This window comes from Macaca thibetana, chromosome 6 (genome assembly GCF_024542745.1).
Source record: "Macaca thibetana thibetana isolate TM-01 chromosome 6, ASM2454274v1, whole genome shotgun sequence".
NCBI lineage: Eukaryota > Metazoa > Chordata > Mammalia > Primates > Cercopithecidae > Macaca > Macaca thibetana.
The window spans coordinates 119,638,021-119,650,219 of record NC_065583.1 but is presented as its reverse complement, the minus strand read 5'-3'; the positions used below and the strand labels follow the sequence as shown (position 1 = coordinate 119,650,219).

The 12,199-nt window shown below is 35.2% G+C and overlaps 1 protein-coding gene and 1 non-coding gene across 4 annotated transcripts in view; both read right to left on the bottom strand.

The window, feature by feature from the left end:
* PDE4D (phosphodiesterase 4D) overlaps positions 1 to 12,199 on the bottom strand; it is a 1,590,976-nt gene that overhangs the window by 1,336,993 nt on the left and 241,784 nt on the right. The gene's annotated exons all lie outside the window — the stretch shown is intronic.
* On the bottom strand, positions 8,320 to 8,425 carry LOC126957714 (U6 spliceosomal RNA). The gene has a single exon (XR_007726893.1). It is a non-coding gene; the product is annotated as a U6 spliceosomal RNA (small nuclear RNA).

Here is a 12,199-nt window from a genome sequence, read left to right as displayed (position 1 = left end):
GGAAAAGCAGTCTTTCATCTTTAATTATGATGTGAGCTGTTGGGCTTTTATGTAGATGGCTTTTATCAAATATTCCTACAGATGACTCTTTGCTGGGATGGGAGTAGCTGCTGTCCTGTGCACTGTAGGATGTTTAGCAGCAACCCTGGCTTCTACCAACTAGATGGCAGTAGCACCCTTCTTCTAGCTATGACAATGTCTCCAGACGTTGCCTAATGTCCCTATGGTCAAAGTTGCCCCCATTTGAGAACCACTAAGCTAAACTGAGGCAGTAAGTCAGGCACAAGCACAGGAGATTACAGCTAACGTCATCAGGCAGCTGCCTGAATGGGGACTTGCATTTTCTGAGCTGCAGACTGACTTGCTTGGTTCGCCTATTTCTTTAGATCCCCTTGCCTATTAAAAGGCTGTCTTAGTCCACCTGGGCTGCTATAAACAAAATGCCACAAACACAATGGCTTATAAACAGTAGTAATTTATTTCTCACAATTCTGGAGACTGGGAAGTCCAAGATCAAGGAACTAGCAAATTTGATGTCTAATAAGGGCCAGCTTCCTCATAGATGGCACCTTCTCATGGTGTCGTCACATGGTGGAAGAGTTAACTGAGATCCCTAGGGCCTCTTTTATAAGAGCACCAGTCCTACTCATGAGAATCACCTAAACACCCCCTAGAGCCCTCAACTCCTAGTACAATCACCTTGGAGGTGAGGACTTAAACACATGAATTTTGGAGGGACACAAACATTCAGACCATAGGAGAGGCTCTGACCCATTCTTCTGGGTGCAATGCTCACATAAAATAGGAACATTCAGACTCAGGACCCTGAAGATACTGCAATAGCACCATGGAGAGGAAGTATTCTTGGGCCTCTAGGCTTTCAATAGATGTCAGAGATGGCACAGAATGACAGCAGCCTAGTCTTCATCTCCTTTATTTGTTTTGTTTTTCCTGTACAATTAGAGACAATGTTTTGAGGTACTTTCTTACCCCAAATGCAGCTATTATTCAAAAAAAATGACTGGGTAAGCCTGCTTCTTAAAAGAGCCATGTTTTCACACACATACGCATGCACACACACTTTCTTTCTAATAAATACCATAAGTGCTTTCCAATTGTAATAAAATTTGACAAAGTTGGCATATTTGAATTGTACAATGAGTCAATGTTTTCCAGTCTCCTTCCCTCATGCTATTGCAAAAGACACATGCACGCATATGTTTATTGCAGCACTTTTCACAACTTGCGAAGATTTGGAACCATCCCAAATGCCCATCAGTATTAGACTGGATAAAGAAAATGTGGCATATATACTATGGAATACTACGCCACCATAAAAAAGAATTTCATGTCCTTTGCAGGGACATGTATGAAACTGGAAACCATCATTCTCAGCAAACTAACACAGCAACAGAAAACCAAACACCACATGTTCTCGGTCATAAGTGGGAGTTGAAAAGTGAGAACATATGGGCACAGGGAGGGGAACATCACACACCAGGGACTGTCGGGAGGTGGGGGGCAAGGGGAGGGATGGCATTAGGAGAAATACCTAATGTAAATGATGGGTTGATGGGTGCAGCAAACCACCATGGCACATGTATACCTATGTAACAAGCCTGCACGTTCTGCGTACGTATCCCAGAACTTAAAGTACAATTTTAAAAAAGGTTTATTTGTATATTGAATGAACTTTGAATATTGGAAAAATGTACGTGCTCCTCTTTTTCAAATATTTTTGGTATTAATAAAATTCAAAATAATTTAAAAGCAACTTCTCTCATCAAGTATTTTCAAAATTCATAGATACTAAACTTTACCCTTCTTGGGTAAGGTTTGCCAAGTTTTGTAACATTAGAACAGGCTTGTAACAAGGAGCCTAGGCAAAAACAGAAATATAAAGTAATGAAAGCTACAAATATGGAGAAATATTAATCACTGTATAATTTTCTAAGATCTACTATGAATAGAACTGCTTAATAACAGAAGGGAGAAAATACTATGAAATTTAAAGTGTTTGAAGAAATAAGCATTTATATGGAAATCAATATATCAAGAAGTATGTTATGGTTACCAAATATACTATAAATCTGGACATCATCTCAATTTCATCACCAAAACCTTTTTAACTCAATCTTCTGATGAAATTTCTTTCATTTCATTATACATTCTATCCAATTGTATAATAAAAACACAGTTCCAATTACTGAAATACACTTTATAATAAAATTGCTGGTATTATTCTATAATCAAAGGTTAGTAGGTTCACCTCCAAATAAAAAGGCAAAGTGTTTTTATTCATAAATGAGAATTTCTATTCCCAGCCACTTACACAGGAAGTGCCAATAAGATTTCATTGTGGAAATTTTAACACAATATAACTTCTATGCATGCTTAATTTAGCACAGCCAAAGAAGAAACATCTTCAAGATGTTCCAAGTGTGAGGCCCACTCCAATTGTAGATGACTCATGTTTATGGATGTGATTAATAAACTGCCAGTGCAGTCAGCTGTAGAGTAGAATTTTTAGCTAGTTCAAATGTACATTCAAATTAATGTACTTCTAAATTATCAAATTCTTTTTGTACTTTCATTCCAGATAATCCCTCTACTTGAGCAAAAACTATGAATTCATCATCATTTTGCTGTGATTTATATATAGTTTGACAATTCTTTTTTATCTTACTTTAAGTCAACAAGCATCTACCAGAAAAAAATTTTTAAAAATATTACAGGAAAAAATTCCAATTCACTTATCAGGTACAGAAAATTTATTTGCATTAAGCATGTTATTTTTCCTCAGTCTCTCCTGTTTATGACTAACTGCATACCATTCAACTAATATAAAAATGTTTACTAAAAGATCAGAGAAGTTATCCACCTTCACAACCATTTGGAAGAGAAAAAAATCTTTCCACTCTTTCCAAAATGGGTTATAAACACATCCCTAGAGCAATTTCAAACAAATATATTCCTCTGCAATTTGATTCTGAAAAAATTGTATACAAATGAAAATTACACACAGAGAATACTTAAATCATGACTATGGAACAACAATTACTACATCTGGATACACAATTAGGCAATTAATTATTTCAAAAATGCAATCATGCACACAAATAGGTACTCACTAATTTCCCTCCCACTCTAATCCCTTAACTTCCTCCTGTGTTTTTCACATCAATTTTAGCTCTCCTATCACTTTTTTCTCTATTAAGAACAATTTGTTAAATGGTTTGTTATCTTCCACTAATATATGCAATTCAATTATGTTTTCCTGTCAATGTATCCATCAATGAGGATGATTAGCATCCATTATCTGACCCTTCATTTTCTATATGACCTTTGTAAATCAGTGGCATAAAAGAAATTCTTGTTTCTTTGGTTTGTGTCAGCAGTAACAACAAGAGAAACATACCAAATATAAGACATTAGGAATATATCACAGTAAATTCAAACACAGTGCAATTTCTGTTATATTTCAACAGTCACCATGGAACTTTTAAGTCTCTGTTTCACTTATTCTTTTGAGGCATTCTTACCTCAAAAAAAAAAAAAGGAAGAAAGAAAACAATTGAAAATTCATACTTCGATATTAACTACAGGATTGTGTCTTCATTCCAAGTAGAGTCAGATTTAAATTAAATCATTTAATTTAAAAATTAAATGATTAGCACATAAGCTCTAAATAAAAGTAAAATTGGGTTTTCTTCAACCTTCTGATAGGAATTTCAGGTTCAAAATAGCTTCTGGCTAACATCATGTAATGTTGCTGTTACCAACTTATCACTAAAGCCATTGAAGACAGCCTTTAAAACCAAAACTAATGGATAATGAATTCCATAATCTATAAGAGAAAGATAGGCTCTAACTTTGAAATCCTAAAGGGAATTTAGTTATTCAATGGCATACCCAGCTTTCATTTCCAATTGACTGGCTTGTAGACATAGAAAACTAAGAACATACCCTTCTTTAGTTTTTTCCTTCAACTTTTAAGTTCAAGGGTACATGTGCAGGATGTGCAGGTTTGTTACATAGGTAAACATGTGCCATGGTGGTTGCTGCACAGATCATCTCACCACCTAGGTATTAAGCCTACTACATATTACCTATTCTTCCTGATACCATCCCTCCCTACAAACCATTCCACCCCCACAGGTCCCAGTGTGTGGTGTTCCCCCATGTGTCCATGTGTTCTCATCATACAGTCCCCACTTATAAGTAAGAACATGTGGTGTTTGGTTTTCCATTCCTGCATTAGTTTGCTGAGGATAGTGGCTTCCAACTCCAACCGTGTCGCTGCAAAGGACATGAACTTGACCTTTTTAATGGCTGCATAGTATTCCATGGTGTATATGTACCACATTTTCTTCATCCAGTCTATCATTGGTGGGCATTTAAGTTGATTCCATGTCTTTACTTTTGTAAATAGTGCTGCAGTGAACATACACATGCATGTATCTTTATAATAGAATGATTTATATTCCTTTAGGTGTATACCCAGTAATGGGATTGCTGGGTCAAATAGTATTTCTGCCTCGAGGTCTTCAAGGAATTGCCACACTGTCTTCCAAAATGGTTGAACTAATTTACACTCCAACAGTGTAAAAGCATTCCTTTTTCTCTACAACCTTACCAGTATCTGTTGTTTTCTGATTTTTAATCACAGCCGTCCTGACTGGTGTGAGATAGTATCTCATCGTGGTTTTGATTTGCATTTCTCTAATGATGTGATGAGCTGTTTTTCAGACACTTGTTTGCTGCATGAATGTTTTCTTTTGCCAAGTGTCTGTTCATGTCCTTTGCCCACTTTTTAATTGGGTCATTGGTTTATTTCTTGTAAATCTGTTTAAGTTCTTTGTAGACTCTGGATATTAGACTTTTGTCAGACGGCCAGATTACAAAAATTTTCTCCTATTCTGTAGGTTGTCTGTTCACTCTGATAGTTTTTTTTTTTCTTTTTCTGTGCAGGGGCTCTTTAGTTTAATTAGATCCCATATGCCAATTTTTACTGTTGTTGCAATTGTTTTTGGCATTTTCATCATGAAATCTATGCCTGTACCTATATCCTGAATGGTAATGCCTAGATTTTCTTCTAGGGTTTTTATGGTCTTAGGTTTTACATTTAAGTCTTTAATTCAACCTGAGTTAATTTTTGTATATGGTGTAAGGAAGGGGTCAAATTTCAATTTTCTGCATATGACTAGCCCATTCTCCCAGCACCATTTAATTTAGTAGGGAATCCTTTTTCTCATTGCTTGTTTCTGTCAGATTTGTCAAGGATCAGATGTTGTAGGTGTGTGATATTATTTCTGAGTTCTCTATTCTCTTCCATTGGTCTATGTGTCTGTTCTTTTTTTTTTTCTTTCTTTCTTGTTTTTTTGTGAGATGGAGTCTCACTCTGTTGCCCAGGCTGGAGTGCAGTGGCATGATCTCAGCTCTGCAATCTCTGCTTCCCAGGTTCAAGCAATTCTTCTGGCTCAGCCTCCTGAGTAGCAGAGATTACAGGTGCATGCCACCATGCCTGGCTAATTTTTGTATTTTTAGTAGAGACGGGGTTTCACCATGTTGGTCAGGCTGGTCTCAAGCTCCTGACCTCGTGATCTGCCTGCCTTGGCCTCGCAAAGTGCTGAGATTACAGGCATGAGCTACTGTGCCTGGCCCTCTGTGTCTGTTCTTATACCAATACCATGCTGTTTTGGCTACTGTAGCCTTGTAGTATATTTTGAAGTCAGGTAGCATGATGCCTCCAGCTTTGTTCTTTTTGCTTAGGCTTGTCTTGGCAATTTGGGCTCTTTTTTGGTTGCAAACGAATTTTAAAATAGTTTCTTCTAATTCTGTGAAGAACGTCAATGGTAGTTTCATGGGAGTAGCATTGAATATATAAATTACTTTATTCAGTATGACCATTTTCACAATATTGATTCTTCCCATCCATGAGCATGAAATGTTGTTCCATTTGTGTTATCTCTGATTTCTTTGAGCACTGGTTTGTAGTTCTCCTTGAAGAGGTCCTTCACTTACCTTGTTAGCTGTATTCCTATTTTATTATTTCTGTAGTAATTGTGCATGAGAGTTCATTCATGATTTGGCTCTCTGCTTACCTGTTGTTGGTGTATAGGAATACCAGCAATTTTTGCACACTGATTTTGTATCCTGACTGCTGAAGTTGCATATCTGATTAAGAAGCTTTTGGGCTGAAACTATCGGTTTTCTAGATATAGGATCATGTCATCTGCAAACAAAGATAATTGGACTTCCTCTCTTCCTATTTATTTCTGTCTCTTGCCTGATTGTCCTGGCCAGAACATCCAATACTATGTTGAATAGGAGTGGTGACAGAGCGCATCCTTGTTTTGTGCCCATTCAGTATGATATTGGCTGTGGGTTTGTCATATATGGCTCTTATTATTTTGAGGTATGTTCATTCAATATCTAGTTTATTGAGAGTCTTTAACATGAATTGATGTTGAACTTTATCAAAGGCCTTTTCTGCATCTATTGAGATAATCATGTGGTTTTGTCTTTAGTTTTTTTATATGATAAATAACATTTATTGATTTGCACATGTTGATACAACCTTGCATCCCAGAGATGAAGCCAACTTGATCATAGTTGATAAGCTTTTTGATGTGCTGCTGGATTTGTTTTGTCAGTATTTTATTGAGGACTTTTGCATCAATGTTCATCAAGAATATTGGCCTGAAGTTTTCTTTTTTTGTTATATATCTGCCAGGTTTTGGTATCAGGATGATGCCGGCCTCATAGAATGAGTTAGGGAGGAGTCCTTCCTATTCAATTTTTTGGAATAGTTTCAGCAGAAATAGTACTAGCTCTTCTTTGTACCTCTGGTAGAATTCAGCTGTGAATCCTTCCAGTCCTGGGCTTTTTTTGGTCAGTAGGTTACTTACTACTGTCTCAATTTCAGAACTTGTTATTGATCTGTTCAGGGATTCAATTTCTTCCTGGTTCAGTCTTGGGAAGATGTATGTGTCCAGGAATTTACCCATTTCTTCTAGGTTTTCTAATATATGTACATAGAGATGTTTAAAGTATTCTCTGACGGTTATTTGAATTTCTGTGGAGTCAGTGGTGATATCCTCCTTATCATTCCTAATTGTGTTTATTTGATCCTTCTCTCTTTTATTCTTTTTTAGTCTTGCTAGCAGTCTATTTATTATTTTTTTTCAAAACAACAGCTCCTGGATTTGTTGACATTTTGAAGGATTTTTTGTGTCTCTATCTCCTTCAATTCAACACTGATCTTGGTTATTCTTGTCTTCTGCTAGCTTAGGATTTTGTTTGCTCTTGATTCTCTAGTTCCTTTAGTTGTGATGTTAGATTGTTAATTTGAAATGTTTCCAGCTTTTTGATGTGGGAATTTAGTGCTATAAATTTCTACTTATTATTATTATTATTATTATTTTAAATGGGTCTCACTCTGTCACCCAGGCTGGAGTGCAGTGGCGCAATCTTGCTCACTCCAACCTCCGCCTCCCAGGTTCAAGAGATTGTCCTGCCTCAGGCTCCCAAGAGGCTGGGACTACAGATGCATGCCACACACCCAGCTGCTTTTTGTATTTTTAGTAGAGACAGGGTTTAACTATGTTGGCCAGGCTGGCCTCGAACTCCTGACCTCAAATGATCCACTCCCTTTGGCCTCCCAAAGTGCTGGGATTACAGGCATGAACCACTGTGCCCAGCCTAAATTTCCTTCTTAACACCACTTTAGCTACAGCCCAGAGATTCTGGTATGTTGTCTCTGTATTCTCATTAGTTTCAAAGAACTTCTTGATTTCTACCTTAATTTCATTATTTACCCAAGAGTCATTCAAGAGCAGGTTGTTCAATTGCCACGTAATTATGTGGTTATGTTTGGATTTCTTAATCTTGAGTTCTAATTTGATTGTGGTGTGATCTGACAGACTGTTATGATTTCAGTTCTTTTGCATTTGCTGAGGCATGTTTTACTTCTGGTTGTGATTAATTTTAGAGTCAGTGCTGTATGGCAATGAAAGAATGTATATTCTGTTGTTTTTAGTGGAGAATTTTTAGTGGAGATACTATAGATATGTATCAGGTCTGCTTGATCCAGAGCTGAGTTCAGGTTCTGAATATCTTTGTTAATTTTCTGTCTCAATGATCTGTCTAATATTGTCAGTGAGGTGTTAAAGTTTTCTACTATTATTGTGTGGGAGTCTGTCTCTTTGTAGATCTCTAAGAACTTGCTTTATGAATCTGGGTGCTCCTGCATGGGGTACATATATATTTAGGATAGTTATCTCTTCTTGTTGACTCGAACCCTTTACTGTTATGTAAAAAAATATGGAACGCTTCAGGAACTTGCATGTAATCCTGGTGTGGGGCCATGCTAATGTTGTTTGTATTGTTCCAATTTTAGTATATGTGCTGCCAAAGCAAGCACTCCTTCTTTTCTTTACTGGATAAAAGGGACCCAGAGTTCTTGGTTTGGGGAATTTTACTTAGAGGCAAATGCTCTTTCTCCCACCATTCCAGCATTTTTAAGAAAAAAAGTGACCAGAAAGTAGGGGAGAGAGGCCCGTAATGCCACATGTTCCAAAAGGCTTAGTCTGTAGAAGTAGAGCCTTTGGTTGATGAAATGGGGAGAAAAGGTGAACAGAGCACAGAGAAGCAATCCTGATAGGTTGGGAATTACAGATGCCATGTATAACTTCTTATGGTATCAAAGAATCAGGCTGCAGGAGCTGAAAGATCAAAAGCTAACTGAGAGGAGATACTTTAAATAAAAATTACCAGAAAATGGTCATTGAAATGGCAACTAAACCCAACAATGTTCATTTAACTGTAAACTGGATGTTGAAGTTTTCACCACCATTGTAATAGAAAAAGAGCTGGACCAAAAAAACCTCAATTTGGGTATCTTTGTGGCTTTACTTAAAATTGTGTAAAATATATATATATTATAAAACACATATATTATATATTTAATATATATTTATTATATATTATATATTTAATATATATAATATTTATTATATATTATAAAACATATATATTTGATTCTCTAGTTATTTTAATTGGGAGAGATATAGATATAGATATAGATACACACACACACAAAAAAAAATAACACAGAACAGGGGAAAGAGAACAGTGCTCTAAAAATTCAGAACAAACCTCTGAAAAATATTTACTGCAGAATTCAAAAGAAAAACTTAGAAGACTACTTGGTATCCTTAATAAAGAACCAAGAGATTGGCCTCTATGAAAAGAAAACAGGATGAAATGAAGAGGATTCCAGGCAGGTTAAACAAGGCAGTGGACAATGGGTAAAATGAAAAGGGAGAGAGAATTTTTTTTAAAGGATGATTACATAGAAACTAAAAGCAAAGTAGAATAATCAATTGATACTGAAGACAGTGGGTTGAAGCATTATTTAACAGTTCTATAAGCCTTCACAGGGAGACAGGAAAAGAAAAGTATGACAGAGAAGAAGAAAGAATTGAAAAAGAAAGACTGGGGAGCTAACATATAGCTCATCAGCATTCCCAGAGGAGAGTCCAGAGAAATAAAACAGAAACAATAACCAAATACACATCCCAAGAAAACTTTCCTAACCTCAGGAAAATGGGTGACATGGCTCCAGGAAAAAAATACATCAGTAAAAGACCTAAACCTTAACATATCTGGCACTTTTTAAACTACTAAGTAAACAGAAAAAAAAAAAAAAGAAATCCTGCAAGATTCCAGGAAGAAATAAAACTTCTTACTTAAAAAGAAAATAAAAATATGCTGGCTTCAAATAAAATATAGATTCTAAGGAAATGTTGCAGCCCATAAGACATTATATACTACAATGTGTGTGCATCAATATATATAATGTGTGTATATACACGCACACACACATAGTTAAAACTGTAAGAAGAAACTAATAGAAATACAGTACTAAAGTCTAACAAAAGTCTCTTGAAGAGAAAAAGTAGCTGGAAAATTAAAAGGACCATAAAGCATAGGAGTAAATTCAATTAATGAAGTTCATCTAACAGTTACATTTAAAAGTTTGGATTCTTCAAACAAAGAAACTACTTTTGTAAAAAGTTGATCAAAAATTATTCATATATTAGACAGAGGCAGATGAAAGCTATAAAACATAGAAATTATATAAACCATAAGTATGTATAAGTATGTGAAAGACATATACATAACCCAGGGAATTAATATCAGAAGACAACCTTTAAAAATAAAAACGCAAAGGCAAACCTTAAAATAAAACATTTCTAAATGGCACAGGCTAAAGAACAAATCCAAATTGCAATTGCAAACAATTTTAAAGTTAAGAACAATTGAAAAATCTATATAAAAATCTAATGATGTGTGGTAAAGGATGGACTCAAAAGGAAGAAAAGCCCATGGCATTCAGGGTTCTCATCATTTTAAAAATTGAATAAAATAAAATAACAAAATATTCAACTCAATAAACTGGAGAAGTTCAATAAAGGTCAACAAAATAACCTGAAGAAAAGTCACAGGAACAAATCAATAAAAATCAAAACAGAATGACATATTCATTTAATAACCTAGAAAAAGATCAGAACTCCAAGGAAGGTTGGGAAAAATGAGTTAATAAAAATAAAAGCAGAAAAGGGGCAATTAAATAAGTAGAACTCTGCAAGAGTAAGACAAGAAAATTTCGACAAAGTAGATGTCACCAAATATAGAAACAAGATTAAAAATATGCAAAAGAATAGAATGTACAATACTATTCTGATTAATATGATAGACTAATGCAGTGGCAATAATGTAAGAAAATATGAAGTGATGAAACTGATCCAAAAAGAAATCAAAAACAGAACATAGTAAAACAAATATACAGCAGAAACAAAAGAAAAAGGCTTTTAGAAAAATCGACCTAAACCAAAAAAGCAAAACAAAAATGGTATAAGAAGTAAGTTATTTCAGAATTACACTATATTCCACAACGTAGATAAACAACGGAAGCCTACTGAATTCATTATATTAGGTTGTTGCAAAAGTATTTGTGGTTTTTGCCATTAAAAGTAATGTAATAGCTAATAGCTATTACAAACTTAACACCATACCTGACAACGATTATTTTTTAAAAGATACACCTATCTCACTTTTTAAAAATGCAAACATAGCTAATTAAATATATAAATAAAACTAAGGAATATATTAAAAGAAAAAATTCACAACAAAATAAGAGTTGTAAATACTTTAAACAATGACACAAAAACAGAAGTATTATTTTCCATGGTAATTCTTTTTCTCAAAAGATCAAAAGAGAAAGATACAATAGGAGTTATGTCATTCTAGATTTTAAAGTGTATTAGAAACCTATAACAAGGAAAATATTATAACACTATCTCTAGACAAGAAAGACAAATGATTAAAAGAGGTTTGACACCCAAATATGTCTAGTATAAGATTTTAGTATAAGTAAATGTGACATTTCAACTCACTGGAGAAGCTATAGACTAATCAAGAAAAGCTATTAAGAAAATTGACTTGTACATGCCAGCAAGTTCTCAGGTCACAAGAAGAAAGGCAAAGCTCTAGAGGTTAGCCTTTAAATTCAGCCAGACAAACCATCTGAAAGTGAAATGGCCCATGGAACATGCCAATGGGACTGTGAAAGTACATCAACTCTGTCTGCATTTACTAGTCAGCCCTTTTCTTTCTTCTCCAACCTTTATTTATCACTGTCCCTAAATCACACTAGATTAGCAAAGAAAATATTAGGTTGTGCAAAAGTAATTGCGGTTTTTGCTATGAAAAGTAATGGCAAATAATAACAATGTTCCCACAGATTATGCCCTCAAAATTAACCAAAATAGTAAAGCACAAAGGGTGAAAGCCTATAGTTTGCGACCAGCCTGGTCAACATGGTGAAACTCCGTCTCTACTAAAACTACAAAAATTAGCTGGGCATGGTGGTGAACACCTGTAATCCAAGCTACTCAGGAGGCTGAGGCAGGAGAATCACTTGAACCCAGGAGGCTGAGGTTGCAGTGAGCCGAGATAGTACTCCAGCCTGGGCGACAAGAGCAAAACTCCATCAAAAAAAAAAAAAAAAGTCGTTTTGCTCACAGGCTATTACTTATTTCCATGACAATTTAAAAATAGAGATGTTTCTATTCTATTTATATAGAAGAGCAGGAGTATATAGTCTCATAAAATGCCATTGAGAAAAGAGAAA